At 43.2% G+C, this 13,819-nt stretch overlaps 1 protein-coding gene across 8 annotated transcripts in view; it reads right to left on the reverse strand.

Annotated features, from left to right (window-relative positions):
• DOCK3 (dedicator of cytokinesis 3) overlaps positions 1-13,819 on the reverse strand; it is a 143,896-nt gene that overhangs the window by 116,782 nt on the left and 13,295 nt on the right. The gene's annotated exons all lie outside the window — the stretch shown is intronic.

Genomic DNA, 13,819 nt, shown 5'->3' on the forward strand with positions numbered 1-13,819 from the left:
AAGTAGATTAGGACAATGAGAACATCTCAGCAAAATTCCTATTCCTGAGAGGTGTGTGCGTGTGTCTGAAAGCATGTCTATAAATAGTCTCTCTCCCTCAGCATGACTGGTTTGTACTTTTGGGGCAAGTATGTACCAATCACTTAAGAGAATAATTACAGTGGAAGTTTGTTATCTACTATAAATAGATATTTTACAAAGATTCACCAAATAAATTAGATTATTCTTTGAGAAACAGAATATCCATAATAAAAATAGAAACAAAGTAATGAAATGAAAAGCAAATGTGTAACAAAATCTATGGATACCAATCAAAATCCCATCTTTTAAATTAATAAATTTAAAAATTAATAAACTGATTCCAAAATTTATATAAGACTACAAAGAACCACGAATAGCCTTATAAATATTAAAGGCCTTCTATTACCATACATCAAGAATGATCAGGAGATAATATTTTATCAATATCAGCAATCAAAACATTAAAAACAGCCCTGGCTGGTGTTGCTAAGTGGTTACAGCATCAGCCCATGCACCGAAGGGTCACAGGATCAATTCCAGATCAAGGCACGTACATGCACTGCAGGTTCTGGGTCTGTGCGGAACGCAACCAATTGATGTGTCTCTTTCTCATGCACGCTTCTCTCTCTCTCCCTCTCTCTCTTCTCCTTCCCCTTCCACTCTCTAAAAATTAATGAAAAAAAATACCTTCTAGTGCAGATGTAAAAAAAGACCACATTAATGTCATTAATAATCAACTTACATATAAAATTAGATTTCAAAAAAAATTTATACCAACAGATTTGAAAATTCAGAATGGACAAATTTTTTTTATTTTTATAAAAAATAAAACATTAAAAACTAACAGAACAGTTAAAAACTTAATTAGTTTTATATCTCTTATAGAAAACTGAATCTGTAAGTCCCACAAATGAAATATAAGTTCCTGATTACTTTACCAATAAATGTGTCCAAACATTTGAGGAAAAACACCAATCCTTTCAGAGAACAGGGAAAAGGGATTCATTTTTAAATCAGCGTGGTCATAAATGGGACAAGCGCATTATAAGAAAGGAAAGTTACAGGCCAATCTCTGTCATAATCATAGAAACACAGAACCTTAGACTTACATTAACTTTTAAATATTTACTTATTTACTTATTTATTATTTTGTTAATCCTCACCTGATGATATTTTCCCATTGCTTTTTAGGGGGAGTGGGGGAGAGAGGGAAAGACGGAGAGAGACATTGATGGGAGAGAAACACATAGATTGGTTGCTCCTGCATGAGCCCTGACCAGGGCCAGGCCTAGGAGGAGCCTGCACCAAGGTACGTGTCCTTGACGGGAATCAAACCTGGGACCCTTCGGTCGGCAAGCTGACACTCTATCCACTGACCAAACCAGCTAGGGCACATTAACTTATTTTTAAAATTATTATATAAGTTGCCGAAACTGGTTTGGCTCAGTGGATAGAGCGTTGGTCTGCGGACTGAAGGGCCCAGGTTCGATTCTGGTCAAAGGCATATACATTGGTTGCGGTCACATCCCCAGTGTGGGGGGTGCAGGAGGTGGCTGGTCAATGTTTCTCTCTCATCGATGTTTCTAGCTCTCTATCCCTCTCCCTTCCTCTCTGTAAAAAATCAATAAAATATAAAAAAATTAAAATAAAATAAAATAAAATTATAAGTTGATTTTCTTTCTTTCAGTGTATAGTTCTATGAATTCCAGCACATACATAGATTTGTGTTACCACCACCACAAATAACATCCAGAATAGTTCCATCCCCCCTCAAAAACTCCCTCATGCTGTGTCTTGAGAGTCACACCTTCCCCCTTCTTGACCCCGGGCAACTGATGATTGGTTTTCTATCACCATAGTTGTGTCTTTTGGAGAATGCCATTAAAGTGGAATCATGTTTCAAACCTCTATGACTGGCTTCATCGCTCAGCATAACCCCTTTGAAAGTCATTCAAGGAATGTGCCAACAGCTCACTCCTTCTGCCCCTGAGGAGCAGCACTCCATTCGAAGGCCACCCCTTACTCTGTTTATTCACCCAAACCCCCCGAAGGGAGCGCTGGCTGATGGAGCTGTGCGACAGAGTCAATACCACAGGCTCAGCTCACTGCCCACTGCATGTTTGCTTTGTGAAGACTGTTCAAACCTTTGTCCATGCTTTATTACATGGCATTTGCCATATAAATGTTTTACAAATACTGTCTGCAGGACTGTGGTATCTTTTAGTTTTATTTACTGTGTTTTGAAAAGTAAAAGTTTTTCATTTTGATTAAGCACATTTCATCAAGTTTTTCCTTTTACAGTTTGTGCTATTTGTGTTCAGGAAATCTGTCTAACCCTTCTTTATTTTCTTCCAGAAATTTAAGTTTTAGCTTTTATGGTGAGTCACTGGCACATTTGAGGTTACTTTTTCTGTGAGAAAAAGGTTGTTATATCCAGCAAGTGAATTTTATGTTTCCAATACTGTATTTTTCACTTATAGAATTTCTATTTGGTTTTATTCTAATTATCTTACTCCCATGAAGTATCTTTTTACTCACTTTGTTCTGCATCGGTGAAGACGTTTTTAATTTTACTTGAAAATTTTGTTTCCATGACTCATCTAAGGCCACATGTGGCTGCTTTCTTTTTTCTCTTGTTGCTTCCTATGCCCAGTAATCGTGGAATTGTCTCCTTGCCATTACTGATTTTAACTCGTGAAGATCAGTTTCTGTCCCTGCAGCCCGTTTCTGCGGTCCAAGCAGAGTCCTCGGGGTGACTGGAACTGCAAACCCGTTCCCGGCCTGTCCGCTGGGCTGCAATGAGCTTGCTCTGAGCATCCGGGTCAGGGACAGCGGGAACTGTGGCCAGAATCCCAGACCCTCTCTCAGTCTTTCCCTTCCATGATCTCCATGTCTTATTGAGCGGCATGATCATCATCATCCTAGCTTCCCAGCCAGGAAGGCTGGCTTTCCCACCTCACCGCACCCTCCTGAAAGCCATGAGCACAAAGCACCCTCTGCCCCACCTCTCCTGGGTGAGGCCACACTGGTCTGTGCTGCGGTCACTCCAGGCACAGGAGGCGGCTCAGTTTTTGCTGTTGCTGTTAGTCCTCACCTAAGGATATTTTTCCCATTGCCTTTTTTTAGAGAAAGTGAAAGGAGGGGAAGTAGAGGGGGGAAAGGGGGGAGGGGGAGAGAGAGAGAGAGAGAGAGAGAGAGGCATCGATGTGAGAGACACATCGATTGATTGCCTCCCATATGTGCCCTAACCGAGGCGGGGATCAAACCTGCAACTGAGAGGTACATGCGCCTGACCAGGAATAAAATCCAAGAGCCTTCGGTCTGCAGGCTGATGCTCTGACCACTGAGAAGCCAGCCTGAGCTGGCTTTTTCATTATGCTGAAACACTATAGTTTTGTAAAGGTAATCATCAAGAAGGGTCTTACTCTGCCATTATTGAAAACAGAATCTCTGGTCTGCCAATATTCTTGTTTTTTAAAGAGGCTTCATGAGTATTTGTTTCACTACCATGCTTTACTACCTATGTGTACATTACATATATTATTTTGTGTTTATAGTTTAAGAATTAAAACTTTAAAAAAAAAAGTGACTGTGAGAAATGATTTAAAATACACTGTAGCCCTGGCCAGTGTGGCTCAGTGGCTGAGCGTAGCCCTACGCACCCAGAGGTCGCTGGTTCAATTCCCAGCTGGGGCACATGCCAGGATTGTGGGCTCCATTCCCTGTTAGGGGCATGTAGGAGGCAGCTGATAGCTGTTTCTCTCTCACACATCAAATTCTCTCTCTCTCTCTCTCTCTCTCTCTCTCTCTCTCTCTCTCTCTCATCAATAAAAACATATTAGAAAATAAATAGAAATAAAATATATTGTAATAGTATGAATACAGAACAGTGGAATGAAACTAAACAAACAGGTTAAGCTGGTTTCTTTTCTCATTTGGGAAATTGGTAAAATATTTCTTCATCTATCATGAGAGAAATATAAGGTAAAAAGTCCTTAAAATTTTATATACGAACTGACATATCAAAAATCACCTTTGCAATCCACTCTCCATATCTGCAGGTTTCCCATCTGCAGATTCAACCATCCAACCATGGATCAAAACCACCCCCTCCCCCCGGGGGGCGGGCCAGGTCCCTGCGGCCGGCCCCCTGATGTCGGCAGAGGACCACAGGACAGACTCTGGCGAGGGGCGCATGGCAAGCTGGAAGCTGGAGCCCCCTCCCCTGACTCCTTACAGCGTTATCAGAGTCACCATTACTGTGCCCCGGAGGCGAGAGGAAGTGATGAAACTGTCCAGCCTGCTCTCAGGGTTACAAGCGGGGAAAGTATCCCGATGAAGCCCCCTTTGAAAATGCCCTCCCAGGAAAACCGGGACGATGATGTGTCTCGGGCATCTGAGTTATTAGTAGCATTACAGGCCGAAGAAAGCCTTGCTATGGTGATGATCTTTACTTTAGTGACAGCTGTGCAGGAAAAATTAAACAAAATGGAAGACCAAATAGAAACCAGGAGAGGAAAGAAGCAAACGGACATATGGCATTCCTGCTGCAATGGAGAATCTTAGGTTGGAAAGCTGTTTGATGTGGACCTCTCGAATTTTTTCTTTTTTAATGAATGAAAGAAAAAGAACAAGCAAGAAAAAAAATTAAGAGGGAAGTAGCCATTTGAAACATCATAATCTTGAGACATCTGACATCTAGTTCTTGGAGGTGCTGGGAGCAATGTGAAGGTGCTGGGTGAAGTGGGGCTGGAGGTGAGGGGCTCCAGACTGCCATGCTCCCGCTGAGCCAGCGTGACCTCACCGACCAATGGGCACCCCGCCTCCACAGAGGGCAGACTGCCACAGTGTCTGTGGCTATGCTAAGAGGGGGTTGATTTTCCTTTCTTTTTTCTAAGAAAAAAATAATTTTCAGGAGGATATTCTTCTAAAAAAAACACACACAAAAAAAACACCACAAAACAACCAAAAAACAAAAGTGACTTCAAAGAATGCTGATGCTACTTAGAACTTAAGTACAAACATCAAGTATGTCAGGATAAATAAGACACCACCTTTATTCAGCTCCGATGAAATTCAGTTTTCAGGAAAAAGTCTGTTGTGCACATTAAATGAGATAATAATACATGTTAAGAAAATAAACCGCCGAAACCGGTTTGGCTCAGTGGTAGAGCGTCAGTCTGCGGACTGTAAGGTCCCAGGTTCGATTCCGGTCAGGGGCCTGTATATTGGTTGAGGGCACATCCCCAGTAGGGGATGTGCAAGAGGCAGCTGGTCGATGTTTCTCTCTCATCGATGTTTCTAGCTCTCTATCTCTCTCCCTTCCTCTCTGTAAAAAAAAGAAAAAGAAAAAAAAAGAAACCTAAGCCACAAAAAGAGTTTAATAGATGTTAAAATTCCCATCTTAATGTGAGTGGTGGCCAGTGTCAACAAGATGAATGTGGCATATCAGGATTCGCATGACCTGATCTCTTCTTCATCCTCTCGCTTCACCTCTCCTCAATTCCTCAGAATCACTTTCCCTGGTTGGAATGATGAGAAATTGGCTCCCTGATGCCCTAGCTTTTTTGTACCTTTGTAAACGTGTTCTCCAAAGTGCCCTTCCTCTAACACTCTCACCCACACTCCCATCTTCTAAAAACCTCTATTCACTTCCCAAGCCCTAACCCAGGCATGCCCTTCTCTCTGAAGTATTCCCTGACCTACCGAAGCAAACTTAATTGTGTCATTCACTGGTCAACAGTCAGTAAATACGCACCGGGCATTTTCCATGTGTCCAACACGATGCCAGGTGCTGGGATGCCGTTGAAAATAAGACAGACCCAGACGCGGCCCTTGCAGAGCTCACGGTCCGGTGGAGAAAACAAGTCATCCTATAAACCGCGCTGACTGCTCAGTGAGGTGCATTAAAGGTGCAATGATGCACCAAACCTGGGCCAAAGGCCTCCACGAGGAAACGGAAACTGAACCGAAGGATGAATGTGAAGAAGACAAAGATGGGTGAGAAGAGGATAAGTGCGAGCGCAGCAGGTGTGAAGAGCACAGAGAACGCCCAGCTCCGGGATCTGACCATGGTAAACTGGTGGTAATACCGCTGCGAGAAGGAGGCTTGCTGTTATGTAGTGAGAGACAGAAACCAAGGCCAGAGCTCCAAAAACAGAGGCCGGAGAGAACATGCCACATTGTACACTTCTTAGAGGTTCAGTACAGCAGCCTAATGACGGTGACCAGGAAATGTAGCTGGAGAGAGAAGCAGAAGCCAGAGTAAAAGGGGCTTTTAAATCATTTTAAGAAATCTGGACCTGACCCTAGGAGAAACAATGTAAAGGTTTTAAGAAAGTCAGTACCCCGGGACCGGTTTGGCTCAGTGGATGGAGCGTCCACCTGCAGACTGAAGGGTCCCAGGTTCAATTCCGGTCAAGAGCATGTGCCTTGGTTGTGGGCACATCCTCAGTGGGGGTGGTGCAGGAGGCAGCTGATCGATGTTTCTAAGTCTCTATCCCTCTCTCTTCCTCTCTGTAAAAAATCAATAAATTAAAAGGAAGGAAGGAAGGAAGGAAGGAAGGAAGGAAGGAAGGAAGGAAGGAAGGAAGGAAGGAAATAGGTAACCAAGATCTGGTTTTAGTAAAATCACCAGGAAATACGTGTAGAAAAAGGAAATAGGGAAGAGGATCAAATCTGGCTGCAGGCAGACCAATGACAAACTGATGGAGCGATCCAAAGAGGTCCCGGCTGCCTTCTATCCTCACCACAGGAGTTCTTTAGAGCCGTTACTACCTGGTGGGACTGAATACAGATGGCAGAATTCTAGCCTCATATGACTGATAGCATTTGTTTAGACCCCAGGAGGTGCTAACGCAAGAACAGGCTGGAGGAAACTGGAGGAGCGCCAGTTCCTAGACAGGTGCTGGGAGACATCGAACGGAGGTACCCGCTACGGAGGAATACATGCATTTGGAACTCAAGACACAGACCTGCAGTACGGAGTGTTATTACCACGCCAGAGACAGCACCTTCCTTTGTGCCACCACCACAGCCAGGACAACCGGAATGGCTGTACCGGAAACCCCGAATGTGGCCACCAGTCCTCGAGGAGCGCAGCCTTCAGGCCTAAGAAGTGCTCAGTGAGTTCTCCGGGACTTGGAAGTGGACTTCTCTCTGCAGAACCCCAAACAGGCTCCATGACTCACACTATAGGTTCCCTTCACTAAAATGTTTAGAGTCTAAAATTTCAGTAATTTCCCAGAGAATACAAAAGCAAATCACAAATCTTAACCTTTTACTTCAAAATCCTCAACCTCAGGTACACATACCGCTGCAGTCCTACTAGAAGATACAGAAAGAACCACAGATGGTTTTAAAAAATTATTTCAACCTAATTTCTTACCTAAAGGAACTTGTGAAAGAATAGAAAATTAACCTAAAACAAGCAGCAGAAAATTATAAAGATTTAAACTGAAGTAAATATAATAGTAAAACAAAATAGAAAAAATAGACAAAACCAAAAGTTAGTTCTTTGAAAACATCAATAAGATTAACAGACCTTAAGCTAGACTGATGGGGCGAGGGGAGAGATAGGGAATCCACTTTACTAAAATGGAGAATGAAAGATGGTACATCCCTACCTACTTTATAAAAACAAAAAGGATTATAATAAGACACTGTTAACAACTTAGGTAACATGTAACCTGAACCAATTCCTAGAAAGACACAAATTACTGAAGACACAGAGCGTCTAAATATGTCTCTAACAAGTTTGAAAATCAAATTAACCCTTTTACAAGTTCCCACAAAGAAAGGCTTCCCCCAGGAAAGCACAGGACAGATGGCTGCTCAAGGGGATCCCACCAAACACTCAGCGAGTCACTCATATCGATCTCTCATAAACTCTTGCAAGAAACATGAAAATAAACACTGCTTTCCAACTAATCCTGTGAGACCAGAATTACCCTGGTACTAAATGTGACAAAGACATCACAAGAGAGCTACAAACCAGTACCTTTTCACTAATACAAACACACAGCAATCCTCAACAAAATGTTACCAAACCAAACACAGCAACACTTTCAATTAATACAATGCACAGTATTAAGACTAACACCACACAATAACCAAAGTTTATACAGAACAAGCATTTGACAACATCCAGCATCCTTTTTTAATAAAAACACTCAACAAACTAAAAGTAGAAGTGAATGTCCTCAACCTGATAAAGAGCACTTCTGAAAAACTCAGCATAAACTAACATCATAACTATTTTTATACACTAACTAAACTGCTGGTTTAGGCCCAATCCCACAGGATCGAACCAGCAGTCAAATATCCCTCTCACAATCGGGGCCCACTGGCTCCTAACCACTCACCTGCCTGCCTGATTGCCCCTAACCCCTCTGCCTGCCTGCCTGATTGCCCCTAATTGCCTTCCCGTGCCAGCCTGATCTCACTTCCAACTGCCCTCCCCTGCCGACCTGATCTCACCCCCAACTGCCTTCCCCTGGCAGCCTGATCTCGCCCTCAAATGCCCTCCCCTGCCGGCCTGATCTTGCCTCTGATTGCCTCTGCCTTCAACTCTTCTGTCTTCATCGCTCCCAAAGAATTTACTGTCTTTGGCCAGGAGGAAGTGAGATGTCTGGAAGATGGCCAGTTGACCCAATCTAATTAGCATATTACCCTTTTATTAGTATAGATTATTTGGGATAGGATTGCTTACATGGGGGGTAGCCTTTTTCAGCAGGAGGAGATGCTCTTGGCAGACAAAAACACATATAATAATCCCTATATTTGGACTGATAGCCAGCCATATGCACTATACTGCCAAACCAATCGTTAAAACAATTGAACCACTTTCTTACACCTTACACCTTACGCCAAACAGCTGTTGCCCTTAAAATCTCTCCTTTGCCCCACCTTAGGTTCTGCCTTCGCAGTTCACCCAGATTAGATTATGATTGGTCGGTTTCTATGCCAGTCAGCATCAGAAGCTCCACCTCCTAGGCAGCCACTGGCTCCTCACAGTTCACCCAACTTTGGTTCTGATTAGTCAGTTGCTATGCCAGTCAGTGTCAAAAGCCCCACCTCCTAAGCAGCCATTGGTTCTTCAAGTTCACCCAGATTTGGTTCTGATTGGTCAGTTTCTATGCCAATCAGCATCTCCGGGCCTATCACTAGGCCTGATCGGAGAGGCAGAGCTCATCAACAGCCACTCCAGGCTGCTGGTGAACAGGCTGAACTGCTGATCTCTTGGAGAGAAACGCAGCTGCTGACGAGGCCCTGAGAGAGAGAGAAACAGGGTCTGATCTACATAGCTGTGGTGGCCGGTGATCAGCCACATTTCTCTATTTCCCCATGATCAGCAGTTCAGCCCGCTCGCCAGTCCCTGCCCACGGGAGCCTGCTACGTGCACAGCCTAGTGTTCGGTCAAGCCTTCGGTCATTATGGACTCTGGGTTTTTCTATATTAGGATATCCTGGCCAAAGACAGTAAATTCTTTGGGAGAGATGAAGACAGAAGAGTTGAAGGAGTTTCCCCCCCCCCAAGAATTTGAAACTCAAGAGCGCAAGCAATGCTAAGAGCAAATTTATCACTGTTTTAGGGTACAGATGTCAAAAATCCCAGTTATGAGGGCACTTTTGAGAATTTTTAGTAATAAAGAAAATCATAAGAGCAGAAGGGAAAAAAAGTGTTAACACATAGCACTAAAGTTTAGTTTCAGAACTTGTTTCTGCCATTTAACTAATTGAAATACCAAGTTTAAAAGAAAATGCAGCCCAAGGTAATAATTCCTTACTTTATGAACTAATAAAATGTAGCTATCATTTCCTCAATCAATAATCTATTTCCAACTTACCATCTCCAAATACCACAGAGGAAAATACTCTCATATGTTTCAAAGTTAATAAGGTCATTTATAAAGCAATGATGCCGACTACAACTTAATATTTTCTTAGTGAAATTATATATAAATTCTGATCTCATGTGAGGAAAGATAAGTGTATTTCACTGAAGAGGCAAATAGAAGATAGTTAAGTGATTTGTTCCCAATCATTATAGGTTTTCCATGTTAGGAACAGTATTGCCTAGCTCCTCTGGAAATAAATCCCATTATTATTTTATCTAGTTTCTCTAAATCTAAAAGCACTCGTAGGCTCCTCAATTTACCTTTCTAAAATACCTTTGTCCTTCGATCAGCATGTTTCAATGACTCCCCACTGCCTACAGAATAAAGGCTATACCCCTTACTCCGACATTCAAGTAATGTCACCCCTTCACACTCTCAGCCAAACCTATCCTCCCATCTTCTCCCAATGTCACAGCACCTGGTCTATTAACAGTTCCCCCCAAACACCTTGCACGCATCTCAAATCCATCCTTCACTGCTTTCTACTGCCTGATCTCCTCTCCTGCTTCCTCTTCTCTAACCAAAACCCTCTGACTCATCAAGCCTCAGTTCTTTCATCCTTAGGAATCTGACCTCTTATGGCACATTCTACTTCTATAGTATGTTTGACATTTACTACAGCTTTGTGTGCACAGTGTATATGTGCACCAGGCAGTCTTACCTCCTTTATTCTGTGTGCCAAGCATGCCTAATCCCCACTCCAGCTGATTTCAATGGGGCTGTCAGACGCCCTCAACCACAGGTGGCCGTGTGAAATGAAATAGACTGAGCCATACTATTCTTTCCCTTAAGTCTTCCCAATAGGAAAGAGCTCTTTCCTAATATGGCATGAGCTGTAAAGATGTAACCCCAAAACATAAAAGAGTGGCTCCAGCCGAAACCGGTTTGGCTTAGTGGATAGAGCATCAGCCTGCGGACTGAAAGGTCCCAGGTTCGATTCCAGTCAAGGGCATGTACCTTGGTTGCGGGCACATCCCCAGTGGGGAGTGTGCAAGAGGCAGCTGGTCGATGATTCTCTCTCATCGATGTTTCTAACTCTCTATCCCTCTCTCTTCCTCTCTGTAAAAAATCAATAAAATACATTAAAAAAAAAAAAGAGTGGCTCCAAACTGCAAATGAGAGTCCAACGCACAGATAGGCCACATGTAAGGTCCTCTCCAAGCATCGGGGACAAGAAAAGCTGCCTGCTTTCACCTATTCATAGTGCTAGGAGTTCCAGCCGGAGCAATTAGGCAAGCTAAAGAAACCAAGGCATCCAAATTCAAAAGGCAGAAGTAAAATTATCTCTTCCCAGAAGACATGATCTTCTATGTAGAAAACTTTAAAGAATCCATACTCTTCCTTCCCCACCCCCCAAGAAAAAAACATTAGAGCTATCTGATGAATTCAGCAGTTACCGATGTAAAATTAACATGTAAAAATCAGCTGTAGTTCTATATAACAAAGAATGGAAAAAATTAAGAAAATCATTCCATTAACAACACCATAAAAATAAAGCACTTAGGTATAAATTTAACTCTGAAAATTACAAGACACTGTTGAAAGAAAGTGAAATCATCAGCATCAGAAACCTCATTTAAAGTAGGGAGGCCAGGTGGGGAGCTCTCCTGCCCTGTGGAAGCACAAGGGAAAGTCTTCATCAATAGCCCTATAAAGGAACTTCCCCTTTTCTGTTTTAGTGGACGTGTACATGACCCACATGGCTGCACATGTTCCGGGTTGCAATTCCTTGTTGTTCCTGAATAAAGTCATCTTGCTGGGAAATATCTGGCTTCTGTTTAAGAGTTAGCGGGCAGTGCAGGATCAGAGAAGAGCCCCTTGCTCCCAGGCTGGTGAGCAAACAGGTGAGGCACCCACCAGCCCGCTGAGCTCTGTTTTCTCTCTGACCCTGGCATTTGACAGTAAGTTTTCTCCTGGATCTGAGCTCCCATTCTGTATTTTGAAACTCTCTGGCCTCTATCTGGAGTCTGTGTAAAGCTGTGCCCTCTTCTGTTGAAGTCCTTCTGTTTGGGCACTCTGCTTTGGGATCAGGCTGTTTCTTGAGATGTTGCTCCTGAAACTGCGCTGGCCTTCAGTCTGTTCTGGGTTAGACTGTCTCACTGAAACTGTGCTTCAGCCTTCAGCCTGACATGTTCTGGAGCAGGCTGTTCTGCTAGGACTGTGCTACTCAACCTTGACCTGTCTCCTTCAGGAGCTCGATATTTTTCTGAAACTGGCTGTTTCAGCCTTTGGCCTGGCTTCTGGATGGTCTGTTCTTAAAGCGGGATGCTGGCATTTGGCCTGCAGACTATTTGGGCCTTGGCTCTAGAGAAAAGCCTCTGAATAATGGGATCCCACTTAGCTAAATACTTTCCCTGATCAGAAACTGATATGACTCAAAGTAATTTAGAATATCAATGGCCACTATGAACTTTTGAAATCCCCAAACTTGCTTTTCTTAAAACCAAACTGGTCAACCACAGCTCTGAAATGACATATTTCACTTGATATTTGAAAACACATATTTCAATTGGTACTATTTCAAGGCTTCCAAACTTGACTGAGTCTAAAAGTGCCTCGTTACAAAATGAAGTGTTGAGATTAACTGAGGCAAATAAGCACTTAAAGAAGAAAAAAATGGCTTCCAAAGCCTCCCATTCCTCTCCCTCAGCCTCTTTGTGTCTGGCTCCCCCTCAGGTGCCATCTTCCTCTTCCTCCCGGGAACCTTCCCGCACTCCCTCCTCAGCAGCTTGTCAGCACCTGTCCCTCTGAAGTCAAGCCTGCTGAGGATCCTAATACACCCCGTTTATTACATTCCCTGGACTAAGGCCACATTGCATCCATAGTTATACGGCTTCCTGCAGCACCTGAAAATCCCCATGGATTTGGGGAGGAATTTAATAGCTATTCAGACTTATCAGCTGGTTTCTCTGACTTATATCCGCTAGTTCATATGCTTAACAGTGAAGGTCAGGCTCGGCACTGAATGGAACTTGCTCGATGGGAACATCCTGAAAGGAATTTAGAAAAACAAACACTTAACTTTGGGCAAAATGCTGGAACACTCACTGGAGACCTCCACCAAGCAATGACAGTGATCTTCCTGAGCCTGTTGACTGGGGACAATGCAGGCTTGCTCAAAAACCCTAGCTGGCTTGGCTCTGTGGATAGAGCGTCAGCCTGCAGACTAAAGGGTTCCAGGTTCGATTCTGGCCAAGGACACATGCCTGGGTTGCAGACTTGATCCCCAATAGGGAGTGTGAAGGAGGCAGCCAATCGATGATTCTCTCTCATCATTGATGTTTCTATCTATCTCTTCTCCCTTCCTCTCTGAAATCAATAAGTATATTTTTTAAATATAAAAAAAACAAACACTAACCGTTTTTGGCTCAGTGGATAGAGTGTCGGCCTGTGGACTGAAAGGTCCCAGGTTCAATTCCGGTCAAGGGCATGTACCTTAGTTGCAGGCACATCTCCAGTAGGAGCTGCGCAAGAGGCTGCTGATCGATGTTTCTCTCTCATCTATGTTTCTAGCTCTCTATCCCCCCCTTCTTCTCTGTAAAAAATCAATAAAATATATTTTAAAAAAACAACAAACACCTGTTGAAACTGTTCCTATTATAATCGTCCTCAGACTACTTTCGAAGAAAATTCTAACCTTCCTTCAGATGTGGACTCCACTTGCACAGCCTTTAACTCTATATGCTTATTAACAGGCTGGCCCAAGATTTCTTTCTTTTTCTTTTTCTTTTTTAGTTAAAATGAAGAGGATAGAATGGGAGATGATGTCCACTCTAGATTTGGTTAATTTAGCAAACGAGCTTGCTCCCAACCTCGATGAATCGCCTAGATAGGGGTGTCGAACTCAATCAGAGAAGGGGCCAAAATCTAAAATCCAGCCTAAATCGCGGGCCGAATGGT

The sequence above is a fragment of the Pipistrellus kuhlii genome, unplaced genomic scaffold (genome assembly GCF_014108245.1).
Source record: "Pipistrellus kuhlii isolate mPipKuh1 unplaced genomic scaffold, mPipKuh1.p scaffold_m20_p_11, whole genome shotgun sequence".
NCBI lineage: Eukaryota > Metazoa > Chordata > Mammalia > Chiroptera > Vespertilionidae > Pipistrellus > Pipistrellus kuhlii.